The 17,162-nt window shown below is 43.7% G+C and overlaps 1 protein-coding gene across 1 annotated transcript in view; it reads left to right on the forward strand.

Annotated features, from left to right (window-relative positions):
• Positions 1-17,162, forward strand: part of SLC7A14 (solute carrier family 7 member 14) — a 116,644-nt gene that overhangs the window by 36,685 nt on the left and 62,797 nt on the right. The window lies entirely within an intron of this gene.

Raw genomic sequence — 17,162 nt, forward strand, 5'->3', positions numbered from 1 at the left:
GTTTTTCTTTGTAGAACAGAGTCCTGTTTTCTCTGTTGTGCCCAATGGTTAAAGTGAGGTTTCCCATTCAGATACGTCCTAAGTCACTAAAGGAAGGCAAGTCAATGAAATGTTAATAATTGTTGAGAGGTTACTGGACACAAGACACTGTACTTGGCTCTTCACGTGTTAACACAAGGTTGGTTTATTCAAAACCCTGCTTAAGAAAAAGTGACAGTCTCCCAAACCATAAATGATTGTATATATTTTTCTTTAATAATAATATTAGCTAATTGAACCTAATTGAAAGAAGTTTTTGGGGGTGAGGGGAAGGGATTTCAAGTTAAATAGCAAAGCTTGAGGTAGATATAACTTTAGTACTTTTAACCAAAGGCTGTTTTGGTTATGCAGCATATATTTTGTTACCAATGATGGAAGAATTGGGGTAGGTTGGAGCGAAAAATAACCAAGAAGAAAGAGACAAAGGAGAAGTTTGGGATAAGCCCTTAAGAATGTTAAGAACAAGTACGCCACTTATTACCAAGTTAAGCAGTTCCACCTGGGCCAATTAAACCCCACGGGCCCTGCCACATCCCCCACGCATGTAGCATGATGTTCTGTCACGAAGCGCTGTTCTCCTGTTACTGTGTTAATAATAGAGGAAGGGAAAAAGAGACTCTTTGATAAGGGTGTAGGAAGAAAGAGATGCTTTCCGATCCTGTTTGGAAAGAGATGAAGAGCTGGAAGAATGGATTGGTAGGGGGGTGAAGGAGGGTGCGTCTCTGGTGACCAGAGCATGTGGCTTTAGTGGCTGGCATCCTGGCTCTTCCACATTCTAGTTTCAGAGCCTTGCATAAATCCCCCAATTTCTCTGACACTCAGCATCCTTGTCCTATAAAGGATACCGCCACCTTTCTGATGTTATTTATGAAGTTATTAGGCACAGACACTACAGCTGTGTTGTCCAGTATAATAGCCACTAGCCACATGTGGCTATCCAAATTTAAATTAATTAAAATTAAATTTAAAATTCAGTTCTTCAGTTGCACTAGCCACATTTCAAGTTCTCAATAGCCACATGTGGTTATGGCTACTGTATTGGGTGGAACAAAGACATGTCATCATCACAGAAAGCTCCACCGGGCAGTGCTGCTCCAGATGACCCACTGCTCTGGAGCTACATGGCCTGGATTCAGATCCCGGCTCTGCCACTTAGTAGCTGCATCACTTTGAACACAGCAGCTTTAACTGCTCTGCCTCAGTTTCCTCCTCTTTAATTTGGAGGTTACAAATAATATCTCCCTCCTAGGGTTGTTGTAAGAATAATATATATAAATCAATTAAAGCCATGCCTGGCACATAGTAAGCATCATATGAGTGATGCTGTTATTTATGTAAACATTATCCAAGATAAGATGTGGGCAGCATCTGGCTCATAGGAGGGGCAGGGCAAATATTTCTACTTCAGGTGTACGAACATAGAGGGCAGAGAGGGGAGACTCTCTTCTTTAAGCACTATGATTTGCATTTTAGATATATAACCATTTAACCTCTCTGCTTTTAGTCTCACAATAAGAGACTCTCTTTTGTCTATTTTTACCCTTATCTACTTGCAACAGAATGAGACCCACAGTACGAAATAATAAGGGAGCCGTTTCAACCCTGTGATGTGTCCCAAAGGGAGTTCGCCCCTTTTTACTGGGAGAGTCTCACTAACTGCACGGAATGGGGGTCCCGGTCAGACCCCAACCACAGGCAGGAAGGACTGACACTCTCCGTGCTTGCCTGTGACAGATGGAAGCAATTAAGCATTCTCCATACCAGGCTCTGAACGCAGAGGCTCATTTGTTAGGATACTCTTCAGTTGTCAAGGATGAAACGCAATTTGGCCCATCTGCTTTCCCACTTCCCTTTGCCCCAGAGAGACTATGCTTCTTATGGATAGACGTCCGTGAGCTCATGGGTCTCACTGATACAGAACATGCTAAAATGGGCTCTTCTTGGGCTGATTCCAAACATTAAGCATCGTGGCCTTCTCTTCTGAAGGAGGCGTAGAGGAACAGGTCGGACCTGGGCTGCTGTCTTTCCGGGGAAGGGAGGAGGTCAAAGACACCAGGGCAGCAGGTCTACCAGCCTCGCTTAGCAAAGGGACTTTACACTTTCAACCTGAGCTTCAGATCCTAGAGAGGGCGAGAGTCTCAGACAGGTCAGCTCCAAGCACGGGTCAAGGTCAAAGACGACAAATAGTCCACATGGACCTGAAAGTTAGTAAACCATCTGACCTTTTACCTCAAGGAATATTTTTATTCTTTGTTATATTTACCAAGCAGATTCTCCCATTTCTTTTTCATTTGAACTAAAGGACATTTAGATGGTCTCTCTCCCCCTTCTAGACCACTCTTTCAGCAAAGACATTCCAGGCATCATGGCAAAAGAGTTTCTTGATGTTGCCTCACACTGATCGATACATGGTCACATCTGTATCTCATTCTGTGATTCCATTTAATAGTAGACATCACATTAAGGACTAAAAATGTACCAGCAGTAAGGATCTTCTGGAGGATGTGTTCTTCCTATTAAAACCTCATTATACTGAAGAAGAGAAAAAAAAATCCCAATAGCTTATTCCTAAAAGGATGATAGGAGGGCACCATCAAGTTTGCATGTGACATACACACACTCATCCCATGGCCCTCACTGCTGTAAGATGAAATGAGAGTGCTTTGAGAAGGAGGACTTGAACGACTGTGCTGAATGCCTCTGACAGGTCAAGTGCGGGAGATGAGGGCTAAAGTACGTTCATCGCATTTAGCAACATGGAAGCCATTGAAGAACTGGGCAAAAGAAGGTTTGGTGGGAAGGAAGATGTGGAAGGCAAAACAGAGAGGGCCAGTAGCTGAAGTGGACACAGCCTGGAGGACAATAGCTAAGTGTGGCAATGCCTAAAGAGGGGCGTGGTCTTGGGTAGGGGAGTGTTTGTACTTGTTTTGTAAGATGAATCTGGGTGAGAATTATTAGAATTCTGAGAACAGTTCCTGAAATTATCAGAATTAGTTGCCTGTGGGGGATGGTCAACATGGAAGGATAAAAGCCAAGCTATGAGAAACCAGTGTCGTAGGACTGAGGCGTTTGCTTCTGCGCGGATTCTGTCTTCTCGGCAGGGATGTTGGCCTGAGCTTTCTGTAGCGACTGGGAGAATCTCACCTCCAGGCTCCTGGTGATTCAAATCCAGTGTGTAAGGCTGATTCTGGAACCAAGTCAGAGCTTTCCCTGGGCCTGAAAATTCTATGCCCAACATAAAAAGTGTGATAATGATAACATTGGCTAATCTAATTCTGTGGGGGGAACAGATCCTAAAACAGTTTCCCGTAATGGAAGATGCATAGAGGCATAACTACGAAAACCAAAGATACCTCTTCATGGCCAGGAATAAGAACATATGCATTATTCTGCTACAATGTTTTGTTTTTTAATTATTTTTTTCTGATTTCAAAGGAATACATGCTGACCACAGAAAAGATGAAAATAGAAATGATTCGTAATCCAACCACCCATAGGTCCCTACTTTTAATATTTCAGCACACTGCCTTCAAGAGAGAATAAAACTGGATCATACTCTATACAGAGTACCAGATCCTTTATTGTTACAGTTGTTTTAATACATCTAGAGTAATTTTTGTGTCAGTAAATATTATTTTAGAACACTATTTTAATAGCTGCTTAATATTTTATTCTTTGAAGGCGTCATAATTCATTTAACTCTGTGCCTATTTTTAGACATTTAGGTTGTCTCCAGTTTTTACCACTATAAATAATATTGCAATGGATGCCCTTGAAAAAATCTTTTTCTGCACCTGATTATTTCCACGTGATAGATTTACTTTCCAAAAACATTCATGTCAGTTTACATTCCCACCATCAGGGTATGAAAGTATCATTTCTTTGACCCCTTATCAACAATGAGTATTTTTATTTTTTTTTAACCTTTGCCATGAAAGGTAATAAGTGAAAAATTCTCCTTTTATTTGGCGTTTCTTTGAATACTTGTGATAGTGGACCTATCGTTCCACATTTTTGAATATTTATATTTGCATTAACATTTGCTCCTTACTGTAGTCTACGAGCAATGCATTTGAACTAAGAACTTGCAGCCTAGAAAAATTTTATCTCAACGCTTTGGCAGCAAACACTTTTCAGTCAAATAGCTTGTAGACTGGAAATTCATTTAAAAGTCCCCAAATGAAATCTGGCATTCCTTTGTGAGTTAGGGCTGTTGGCATTGAAGGATGCTGTCAGATTTCTTAATGAAAAGAGATGATGATAGTTAGGAAAGGAACTTACCTCTGGAGAGGAATTCTCTGGGCTGTGGATCCAAAGCGTATCCCCAGGGCCTGCAGACTCGTAAACCCTGCATAGGCGCCATCCTCAAAGGAGAATGTGAAGCTGGAAATGAACAGTGCCCCCACAGGGCACAGCAGACCTCCATTTTTCAAAAATGTGTTAAATTACCAGGCTGTCAAAGGTCTCCACTATTTCCCTCCCAGATGAAAAAAAAAAAAAAAGCAATAAAACAAACTAAAAAATATACCTTCTCTTCTGTGGTGTATGCTGTATGATTTAGGAGGTTTTTACTGCTCTGATTGGGTAAAAGGCTATTTGAGATCTCCAGGGAGCTGCATGGAACATATACATCAAAAAGTACAACTCTAACCTTAACTAGATTTTGACGTTTTAATATCAAAGATTTTAGTATGATAATACCGTGAATTTTTAAGTCAGTCTTTCCTTGACTTAATTAATATCAAAGGATCAAAAACATACAGCAATAATTTGTTTATAATTAAATAGACTTATTTATAGATAATCTGGTTTCCCAAAGGGATTTGTGAAGGCAGTCAATGAAAACAGAGTTTTCTCATTTGTCACATGTGAGACTTGGACCAGATGATTTCTAAGGTTTTGTGTTCTGTAATTTTATGCACAAAGAATAATTAACAAAGAAAGTCATCTTACATTGCAATAGATGTCTCAAGATAGCAGGGATTATTACAAGCTGTTATTGTAAGTGGTATCTTTTATAAAGACATACTTTATGCCCAATGCTCTGTTTAACACTGTGGAAGACTCATTCTACAAATATTTGTTGATTACCTACTGTGTGCCAGTCCCTGCTGTGGTCACTGGGGATTCAGCCAAGAATGAGACAGACAAAATCCCTATCTTCAAGGAGTTTACAGTCTAGAGGGAGGATGCAGATAATGAAAACATAGATAGACACAAAATAGGATAAATTATTCAATAATACATAAAAATAGGTAGATGGATGGATAGATGATAGATAGATAGATAGATAGATAGATAGATAGATGGATGGATAATAGAACATGAGGGAGAGAGTAGGAAAGACAAGGGCTACTTTTAGCTCAGCTGGTCTGGGAGGGCCTCCCTCCCTCTGCAGAGATGACATTTCCACTGAGACCGGAATCATGAGAGGGAGAGAGCTGTGCAAAGACTTGAGGCAAGAAAGTCCAGAACAACAAGGGCAAAGGCCCTGAAATAACAGAGTTTAATGTGTTTCAAAAACAGGGAGGAGGTCAGTGTGGCTGAACCAAGAGGGAGGGTAGCAGGAGATAAACTCAGAACTGAAGAAGACACCAGACTGCATAGGGCCCTGGGGGCCATTGCAAGGAATTTAGATTTCACTCTCTTTGCGATACAAAACCATTTGGAGGGTTTTAAGAAGATCCCAGCTCTCAAGCGTGTAACAATCCGTGCAAGGCAATTTCATATGTGCTGAGTTGGAGGTCCCGTAGGAAATCAGAGAAGAGGAGGCCCAAGTGGTTAAAAACATATTTAATGACATATGGGATATGAGTTGAGTCCCAAAAGAACATGAAAATATTGATGGCTTCCGGGGGAAAAGGTGAGAAAAATAGCAAAGAGAAAGGCTAAGAAGTAAAATCATTGTAGTCGGGAGGAGGCCGGCTGTGTCACCCTGGGTGGTCACTGCAGTGTTATGCCTGTCTTCCCAGCCAGCCCTGGAGTTTCTGGAAGGCAGGGGCCATCTTCTTCCTCTTTCTATCTCTGCATCTTGCACACGTGGTACCAGACATTTACTTGGTGCTCTGAACCCACAAGAGCAGATGGTGTGTTCTGAGAAAGGTACAAACCCAGAGTAGAGTGGGGCTGGGTGTGTGGAGTCAGGCTTTCTTGAGAACTGAAAGTTCATGGAGCACGTATAACAGCCTACATCAATAAAACCAATATCTATATGTGATATTGCTATATCACATAAAAATAGCCATATCAAAACTTGAAGGGTCTACTTGAAATTATCTGACTTAAAATTCAGACTCTTTGGAAGACTGGAAATTCCCTTTGGGGATAGTGGAAGGAATCTCAAAGAGACAGGTGGCCAGCCTCCAGAATAACCAAATCCAAAGATCAAAAGAGGCCTGGGCATGGGCTAAGACACAGCATGTAAAGAAGCCAAAAGTTTTCAAATGTGCATCCAAACCCAAAAGCACGAAGTCAGTTATCCAAATTGCAGTTGTTGACTTGTGAGGGAGTTCTCACGTGGGTGACTATCTAGCGTGTAGCGATGTACCTACTGAAGATTTGCCTGAGCAACGCTGAGAAGCCAGCTGGTTAATTATGTGAATAAAAGCATTTAGAAGACTCCTACAAGAGTTGCGCTTCTCCAAATCAGGATGAGGAAATTCCCATTGAGGCCAAGTCACTAAGGAGAGCTCTGAGGAACATTAAATCACCCTTGTCGCTTGCCTCTGCTCCCGGGGGGGGGAAATATATTTTAAAGGAATATTACCACATAGACAACTGAGAAAACACCTAATTTTCCTTTGGGGATCATCCCAAGCCTGGCTTGAGAGCAATATCATACAAAGAAAGTGTAGGCAGCTCCGTTTACCTTCTTAAACATGGAGCCGTAGGGAGACCACTGGCATGGAGGGCAGGAGACCCGCCATTACCTGGTGTGTGGCCTTGGAGAAGTCACTTGAGTGCTCAGGCTCCAGAGCAACTCATCTGAAAGGAGCTGAGTGAATCACTCTACCAGGGGTATTCCTGAGGAACATGAGTGGATGTAGTTTGGTTACACTTTTGTTTTAATTAGGGACAGAATTTTGGAGAGAGGGTATGGAGAAAGGCTGAGCCAAGTTTTTTCAGGAAAAGAAAGAGAGAAGAGAAGAGAGAGGTGGCTGTTTGCCACAGGGTGTGGACATATGAAGAGGGATGTCTAAAGAGTTGTTCTTAGAAGGTGTGTAGGCTGAATCACGAGCCCCCAAGATGTCCACGTCCTAATCTCTGGAACCTTACATGATAAAAGGATTTTGCAAAGGTGATTAAATTAAGGACCTTGGGATGGGGAGGGTATCCTGGATTAAATGAGTGGGCCTGAGGTAATCACAGGGATCCGTATAAGAGGGAGGCAGGCGGTCAGAGAGGAGAGAAGGTGCTGAGCTGCTGGCTTTGAAGACAGATGGAGGAACCACAAGCCAAGGAATATAGGCAGCCTCTACTTTCCAGAAGCTGGAAAAGGCAAGCAAAGTGATTGTCCGTTAGAGCCTCCAGAAGGAACACAGCCCTGCAGACTCAGAATAGTAAGATTATCATCAATTTGTGTTGCCTTAAGCCACCAGGTTTGTGGTAATTTGTTACAGCAGCCACAGGGAACTAACAGAGGAAGAATTTCTGCGTGGTACGGGAGATCACGTCTCTATTTTGTCGGGAAGGCTTCAGGAAAGTCTGCTTACCCTTCAGCATCTTAGAAGGCCAGCTGGGGTTTCTGTCTGGGGTGTGAGGGCATGCTGAGATGGGCATCCAGATTGGGTGCAGATTGGCTTCCGGAGGCTCAGCAACATGCAGATTAATTAGACGTGGCATGAAGGTGCTGCGCTGGACGACCTCAGACACAAGCATCCCATGACCTCATTATTCAGAATGGCCTCTCAAATCACCATTTGGTTTAGAGAGAGAAGAATTTTTGAGCGAAAGGCCAACTTAGGCATCACCTATGAATGCGCTTTGCCATGTGTAGTGTTGCATTAAAAAGTAGGTCATTATTATCTATTTCTAAATGAGAAAATAGAATCCTCAGCGAGCTGTGGCTTACTCAAGTTCTCACCGATAGCTTGGGACAGGGCTAAGGACAAGACCTCAGACTTCTTGATTCACAGTCGCATGCTCATCGTATGAGAGTGCTTGCTCACTTTTCAGTGTTAACTTTAAAAGTCTGCATGTGTTTTAGAAATGGCCTCTGGGCTCACCACATTGCCCAGTAACTTTTATATGCAGTTGAATTCCAAATAATTGGAATGCTTGGGAAATATGTTCTAGCTCATTAACTTTTCTGGCTAGCCAAATGCGAGTCAGAAAAAATATTATGTCAGTCTCCCCATTCAGAGGTTTTCCAAACTTTAACGGTTCACTATCCTACCTTGGTAGGAGGAGCATAGCAAACAGGTTTTGGTCCTCTTTTGTTAATTACTAAGTCTGTCACTGAGTCTCAGCCACCATTTGGGGAATTGGTCACCATTTCAATGTCTACACTGATAGGCTGCTTTGTAGTTTTCAAATTGCATCCACAAGCATCATCTTGTTAAACCCTCATAACAACTGTACAAGGTAACTATTATTACTCCCATCTTTCAGATGAGAAAACCACAGCTCAGAGATTTTGAGACTCACCCAAGGTCACACAGCAGAGTCAGAGTCCAGACTTCAGTGTTCTGACTCCAAACCCAATGTCTCTGTCGACATAGGCAGTGGTGGATTGTCCTGACTCTCTCTCAGCCCCAGGATATCCCCGTGTATCAGTCGGGTCCAAGCAGAAAGCAGATGGCACACTCAAATCTGATATTTTGGGGAAGGTTTACGGACAATAACTATATACAAAGGTGTGGGCAGTGGGTAGAGAAATCATAAGGCAAAGTGCAATTCCCAGGGCACCATCCTCTGCCTGAAAGGACAAAAGGCGAGAAAAGTTATCAGGACTCAGAATGAAAGGGTTCCATGGAGAGGGCCACCCGGCAGGAGCCATGGTCCTTAGTGGACGGACACAACCAACAGACAGCGACCCAGCAGGGGTCGCTGGAGATAAACACTTAGCATCCCTCTCTTCCACCTTCCCAATGGCCTGCTGGTGCCTCCGGTTCACCCACCCAACCAGGGGGCCTCTGTTGTGCTCCATGCGGGTCAGCAACCCAGGACATAGCTGGTAGGTGAGTGAGAGAGCATCTGGAAGGACAGAGGCCACCTGCTCCCCCGAAGATGCCTTGTGTCTAACTTCCTGATATTCTGTGTCCTATAGTAATTTCTTTTATGGCCATAACATCTACCATTGAGCTAAGCACAGAGTAGGAACTCATTAAATACTTCTTGCAATGATTAATTTAATACAATGTCTTAAATCTTGTATAGTGGCACGGAAGGATCAAATGATTTTCCTGTGTAAATTATTCCTTCTAAAAGAGGGCTTTCCAGTGAAATCTGATTAGCAGGGAGTTTTTCATTTCCCTGGGCTCCGGTTCTGCTGATATTACTATATGTACAATGAATAACACATGACACCAGGCAGACACCCAAGATCTTGGACCACGATCAGTAGGAGAGAAGAGGGGAAGGTGACGTCAGGCTGTTACATCCTCTCTGCCTGGGGTGTTGGAGCACAAAGGTGGACCTCAGCACTAAATAACCAGATCTTGAACAAGCTTCTCCTTGTGTCTCCCACTAAGTAGATGCCAGGCACTCTCTTGAGAGTGTTTTCACAACAGTTTCAGCCAAACACACACACAGATAATATTCTCAACCACTGAAGTGTTGACAGACAGGGGAACAGAATGGGAAACTTTTTTTAAAGCAGAAATATTGTCCCAGATCAGGTAAAGATTAATTATCCTCACAAGGTTTTGAGAAGACTTTCTTGTTTATTTCAAACAAGTAAAGTTAAAAATAACTTCTCATTGTTTTGTTCTGCTTGGTGTCAGAAGAACATGAATTTTGGGTTTATACTGGTCATTAAAGGAATCAATAATTACACCTTTACAGAATTAACTGTGGAAGTACAGGATTGAACACAACAGGGTCTCATTAAGTTTATACCTCAGAAGCGCAGACTTCTGCCTATTCCAGAAAAAACAGCCTCAAAAAAAATATAATTGCTTTGCCTAGTACACAGTAGGGATTCAGTGAGATGTTATAATATCGTCACAACTATTCCCATCCACCTTTATAGGCAAAGTATACAACCTCACCCTTTGCCATGTGACTCACCTGTCTTTTGTGGGAGGAGTATTCATCCCCCAGCCCCCTGGCACCGCCGCACTGCCCCCCCACCCATTAACCTTGGGCTTGGTCGTTCGACTTACCTTAGCCAATGGAAAGTCCGTGGAATGCCAGTTCCAACCAGAAGCAGAAGAGGCATTGCGCATTTCCACCAGTCTCTTGTTCCTGGCCTGTGCCACGAGCGAACAGCATGTGTCAGGCAAGGACTGCTCCTTTAGCTTCAATCCCAGAATGAGAAGACACGTGGAGACTCACAGTCTAGATGAAGGAAAAAAACCTGAAGCCAACCTGCGGTCTGGAGTAGAGTCACAGCAAGAGATAAATGTCATTGTCGTAACATACTGAAATTCGGGATTGGCTATTACTGCAACAAACACTGATTAATGCATTCAACAACTTTTTAGAAACAGCAAGCTTTGAAAAGGAAGCTGAATTGGTACAACCTCTTTTGCATAGCTACTCAGTTGTCATAGATTCCAATTCCTCTTTGAAGACATTCCAAGAAAAACAAAGCCAGCACGTCTGAGATTCCACATACAATATAAATGGGCCAGCACATTGTTAAGTAATATGGTAGGTGATGAAAAATACTTGAAGAGGGTTTGATCAATCAAACACTTAGCAAAGACATAATAGAAGATCAGTTATCTGAAACTCAGGAACCCTGTTTGTAAAGCCAGTTGTACAACTGAGTGACTTTGTCAGGCCCCAGCATTGTATGACTTAGGCGGCACAGACACAGACACACACACACAGGGCCAGTGATCAAAAACATCTCCCTCACCACTATGTCACGGTCCAAAAATGTCAACCATGATAAACTGCAGCCTGCCCAAGAAGTACAAATCAGAATGTGATTGATCTAGAAGCTGTAACATGGGAGACACTGCTGATCACTGAGGAAACTGAAGATGTTTAGTCTGGAGAAGATAAGACTCCAAGAGATATATTAGTTGCCTTCAAAAACTTGAAGCCTTTTCCCGTAAACAGATTAGCCCTAAATTAAAGAGCAAAACTGGGGACAGCAGGAGAAAGTTACCAGGACGCAACTCTCCATTCAATGTACCAGAGTGTTCTGTGAGGATTGGGCAGCCCTCAGATTCATACTCACGTGAACCATGTCTGGCCACCCGGTGTAAAGTCACAGTGACTGATATGCACCACATCCACGATCGGCATACAAACACATAGCCATATCTGGCAAGCTTGGAAGGAATAGAAGAGCAAGAGAAGCAAGGAGCTTGGCAGAGAATCCACCACTGGAGACTGACAGAGTGAACCACAGTAAGCCATGGGCACAAGGTCATAAGGGGGTCGTGTTTTAAGGGATAGGGTGGTGACTCTAGGTGAACCCACTGTGACCTAGCCACCCAACAGTGTGTGTACATCTTGGGGAGAAAAGTCAAGGGTATAAGAGAATGAGAGGCAGTATAATACCCAAAGGGCCAAGCAAATCTGCTGAGGAGCCCCTTTAGACAACGAAACATGGGAGGAAAAAGCCATGCTCTACAAGCATGAGAAAAGTCAGCACGAACCCCTTTGAGTAAAAGTACTAGGGAGGACACGCTGCAGTGGGAAGAAACCCAGTGGAGCTTCAGCAGAGAAGAGCCCTGAATTCAGACTGGGCAGAGGCCAGGGGCCCTCTGAGAGCTGCCTGGGGAGGCGGAGGTGGTTGGAAATTGTGGCAGCAGTAGGGGACAAAAAGACCCGGGCAGTGGCCCAAGCAGGTGACACCACCTGTTGCTCCTAGGGCACTCACACTATGCCAGGCACTGTGCCAAAACTTCACACGGATTAACTTCCTCACTTCTCATCACAACCCTGTGAGCTAGGTACCACTGTTATCCCATTTTATAGATGTAAAACCGAAGCACAGAGAGGCTTTGCCCAAGGTCACTTAGCCAGTAAGGGCAGGGCCAGAATTTGAGCCCAGGGAACCTGACTCCTGAGTTATGTCCTTAACCAGGAGCCAGGAGCTCAGCTCAGAGGAGGAAAAGCAGCGAGCCTGGTGGGGAAGAGAGTTAGCATACGACCCCAGAATACAGGAGTTGGAGCGGGGCCTCAGAAGGCTCCTTCAGATTCTGCAGCCACCAGGAGGCGCTCATCAATCCAGGCACCCTTTACTCTAACTGTAGCCTCATTTTCCAGGGGAACTTGATTAGAAGAATTTTATAGCAATCATAAATGTCCAACCAGGGGAAGGGGCTGCTTCTGGTTATCAGCCAATGCTCCCTGCTGCACCAGATGTTCCAGCAAAGGCTGGACAACGACTCATGGGGAATGTCATGCAGGGATTCTTGTAATCCCTTTGTATATTTACAAAATCAGGCAGGAATGGTTTTTGGCTGTTTGCTGTTTTGTCAGCCTCCGTTTCCTTCCTCTCCTCACCTCCAAAAGTAGACTCCATCCTAATTCGATAATCCTACCTATTCAGTGAACTTCTAAGCCATAATTATTTTCATCCTTACACAAACCTGCTTTTACTGTCATTATACTTGGAGCCCAGTGAACCCTCAGGCACGCTGGCAAACACCGCAATGATGACTCTCTTCTCCCAGCGGCCGGTAAGCCTTCCTTAGTTATAGCTGTGAAGTATTTTGAGAAGCTTGAATTAAAGTGCGAAAGAAAGCACAACACACATTTATTGCTCATCTTGGAAAGACAACAGCAATGAGCTTCCAAAACTATCTTTGATTAACATAATCTGGGGTAATGAATATGGATATTGTCAATAGTCACTAGAAGCATGTTTTCTTTTGTACATTTTGTTCTCTCCAGTAAATTTCCAACCAAGAAAGGAGAGGCCCCCAAGCCCCTGTTTGCATCAATAAAGCAAGCACTCAGAGGAATGATGTGGAGGGAAGAGAGCCAGGAAGGAACTCTCGCACCCTCAACCTTTTTTCTAGTTGATTCTCTATGTTCTCACCATGTTTCTAATTATCTATCAGGTAGAAGCTGTCACCTCCCTAACCAGCCTGGTTAATTTCTCAGTGTCCTTGTGATAGTTTCTGATAGAGGGCTGATCAGGATGAGTATCCCAAAGGGTGGCTCCAGACACCACAGCATCCATAATACCGCCTGCACTATAGAGCTGCTGAGAAGCCCGACTGGGAGAGAAACAGGAAGTATCCGTCAGACCTTGGTCCTGTGTGGAGAGTGGCAATGTGTTAGTGAGGGTTCTCAAGAGAAACAGAACCAACAGGATGTATACAGATATAGACAAGGGGATTTATTACAGGAATTGGCTCCCATGGTATGGAGGCCAAGCAGTCCCACAATCAGCTGTCTGCAAGCTGGAGAAGGAAAGCTGGTGTGTCATTCCATCTGGGTTGGAGGACCTGAGAATCCTGAGGAGCCGATAGTGTAAGTCCCCGTCTAAGTTCGAAAGCTCAAGAACCAGGAACACCATTGTCCAAGGACAGGAGAAGATGGATGTCTCAGCTCAAGCGGCATGAGTGAATTCACCCTTCCTCTGTCTTTCTGTTCTATTCAGGCCCCCAACAGATCAGATGATGCCCACCCATACTGAGGAGATCTATCTCCTTTACTCAAGCTACCAATTCAAATGCTAATCTCTTTCGGAGACACCCTCACAGAAACACCCAGAAATAATATTTTACCAGCAATCTGGCGTCCCTTCACCCAGTCAGAGTGACACACAAAATTAACCATCACAGGCAATATCATGTTTCCACACCGGCACTTAGTCATTGCTGGGGGCAAAGAGCAGCGGACCCCAACTCTGCCTTGCTGGAATCGCCTGGGGAGCTTTCAAGAATCCCTGTATCGAAGCCACCCCTCAGACCAATTAAGTTGGGATTTCTGAGATGGGGGCTAGTCACCGGTGTTTCTGAAAGATTCCTGGGTGATTCCACTGTGCGGCCAAGACGGAGAGCCACTGCCTCCTTCACTCGCTTTTCACATCCATCCTGGGACTAATTTATCCTTAGGCATGATTCAGTAAAGCGCGCAGATGCTACAATGAGCTTCTAAAAACGAAAACCATATCATGTTACTCACCTGAATAAAACCCCCCAATCACTTTCCACTGCACTCAGAGTGAACTCGAGCCCCTCGTCTTGGGTTGCAAGACCCCCAGCAGTCTGACCCTGGGCACCTCAGGCAGGAGAGCGGAGAGTAAGGACATGAGCTCTGCAAACAGCCGCACCAGGGCCAAGTGCTGGCTCTGCCCCTATGGGCTCCCTCTCTTCGGAGAAGTTACTGGACTTCTCCTGGCCCCCACTGCCTCATCTGTAAAGGTAGATTTGTTACAAGGATTAAATTAGTCAATAGGCAGAAAGCTCGAACACGACTCCTCCTCTCTCTGTCCCAGTCTCACTCGGTTCCCCGAACAGGCCTCCCATCTTCTCCCCTCTGGACCCGCTCTGCAGTAATGCTCTTCACTGACCCCTTCTTGTACCTCAGGAGCCAAAGCCATGACCACGGAGACCCTCTCGCCCCTTCATCACTCTGTCTGATTTCCTTTATGGCCTGTATTCATTTGCTAGAGCTGCTGTAACAGAGCACGGCAAACTGAGTGGCTGAAACAGCAGACACCGACTGTCTCACAGCTCTGGAGGCTGGAAGTCCTAGATCAAGGTGTTGGCAGGGTTGGTTCCTTCTGAGTGCTGCAAGGGAGAATCTGTTCCTGCCTCTCTCTTGGCTTCTGGTGGTTTGCTGGCAATCCTTGGTGTTCCTTGGCTTGTAGATGCATCACCTGATCTCTGCCTTCATCTTTACATTTTATTCTCCCTGTGTGTGGCTCTGTGTCCAAATTTCCTCTTTCTATAAGGACACCAGTCATATTGGGTTAGGTGTCCATCCTACTCCAGTATGACCACCTCTTAACTAATCACGTCTGTAATGACTCTGTGTCCAAGTAAGGTCACATTCTGGCGTACTAGGGGTTAGGACTTCAACATACAGATTTGGGGGGGACATGACTCAACCCATAACACAGCCCTTATACCTCTCTGGAACAAGCTAGTTTTATTTATCCATCTGTGTATTGTGTTGTCTTGTCTTTTCTCACTGAGTGTCATTGTTACATTGTCTGATTTTTATGCAATAGACATGCTATGGTTTTTTAATAAGAAAAATAATATGGGGTTGCCCCATGGCCGAGAGGTTAAGTTCGCACGCTCCACTTCGGCAGCCCAGGGTTTCACCAGGTTCTGGTCCTAGGCACAGACATGGCACCACTCATCAGACTACGGTGAGGCGGCATCCCACATGCCACAACTAGAAGGACCCACAACTAAAATATACGACTATATACTGGGGGGATTTGGGAAGAAAAAAGCAGGAAAAAAAAAAGAAAAAGAATGAAAGACAAGCTTTTCAGAAAAAAATCCTTCTCCCTTGCATTGTGATGTTGGTGTCCATCATCTCTCATTCTAGACTGGAAGCTCCATGAGGGCAGGGACCACGTCTTTGCACCCCCAGACCTAACACTGTGCCTGGCACACAACAGATGCTCAATACCTGGTGACTGAGTTGAAATTAAATAGGGATATACATCAGTTTCCCCACAAGAGCTCAAAAGTTCAAGCAAAGCAATGTTCTTACAGCCTTCCTGGTATACATGTGATGCATTTTCTCACAAATCTAGAAATCTTTAAAGAAAAAAGAATGCTGACAGTCTAGGCTTTTAAATGATTCTGGTGTACACAGCAGTGATATTTAAGGTGTTGTCAAGAATTAAAACACAGTATGAATAAACACTGTCAAATCTAGAAGGAAATTAAACCAGTAGGGCTGTCACCAACCCCTGTGAACCAAACTGCCACATTTCACCTGATTCTTCTAATTAGATAGTGTTTGCAAAGGCTTTAGAAGCATACAAATGTTACATTAAGTGTTAAGTTGTATTAATTAATAATACTGGTAAATTACACAGGCTGGTACTCATATAAATGTAAATGTCCTAGGCTTATCAGCACAGTACATGAAATCAATGTTCAGCTGTACTTTAAACATTCTTTATAGAATTTTGTAAAGCTTCTGGCTTCCAAAGAAAGCAGTTTCATATAATCTTTGCATTTTCTAACTTAACAAAACTTTAGAAATCATCTAATACAATAGTTCTCAACTCTATCTGATCCAATACCTCTTTTTTGTAATGTGTTTTGTCACACCCCCCCCCTTTAATATCCTGAAGCGAAATTCATGGATAACCTACCTGTATATAACATATTTCAGTATGTAAACATTCAGGCACGTCCAGATGAAGTTGTCAGATGCTTGTACTATATGCAGAATCACTGCAAATGGGCCTGTTCCAAATGGCAGGCTGTTGCAGGTGCGCTGGTTGGAGATGCAGTACCGTGGGTGGCATTGCCATGGGGACCTTGGTTTTCTGAAATGGTGAAGAACTCCTCTTAAGTTCCAAACTAAAGAAGTTACAATCTTCCCCTTCAATTTATTCTATAATTGCATTCCTCGAAAATTCAATGTACTCATATATTAAAACCATCTAAAAATACCCCATGAGTTTTTATGTAAAATAGAGTTAGGTTTTAGGTTCAGATCATCATAACCAGAATTTTCATCTACAAGAACGTCTGATGAGATATTTGAAAATTGCATGGCACCATCCCATAGATTTAGCATCTCTGGGGCCCACCCACCAAATACCAGGAGCACTCTTCCTTCTCCAATCTTGGAGAGCGAAAAATGCTCAAAACATTTTACATTTCATTGAGAGCAAAGTTCTAAAAGAACCCCATGGGGTGGCACTGGCCCTCTTGAGAGTCATAGATCTAATTTTATATCCTTATGTAAAAAATGAGGTTACTGTGTCCCCAAAGAATATGCCCAAGAATCACAGACCAAGTCTTGGCAGATCCAGAAGTACTTAGAGCTTGGACAGATGAGCATTT

Source organism: Equus asinus, chromosome 5, assembly GCF_041296235.1.
Source record: "Equus asinus isolate D_3611 breed Donkey chromosome 5, EquAss-T2T_v2, whole genome shotgun sequence".
NCBI lineage: Eukaryota > Metazoa > Chordata > Mammalia > Perissodactyla > Equidae > Equus > Equus asinus.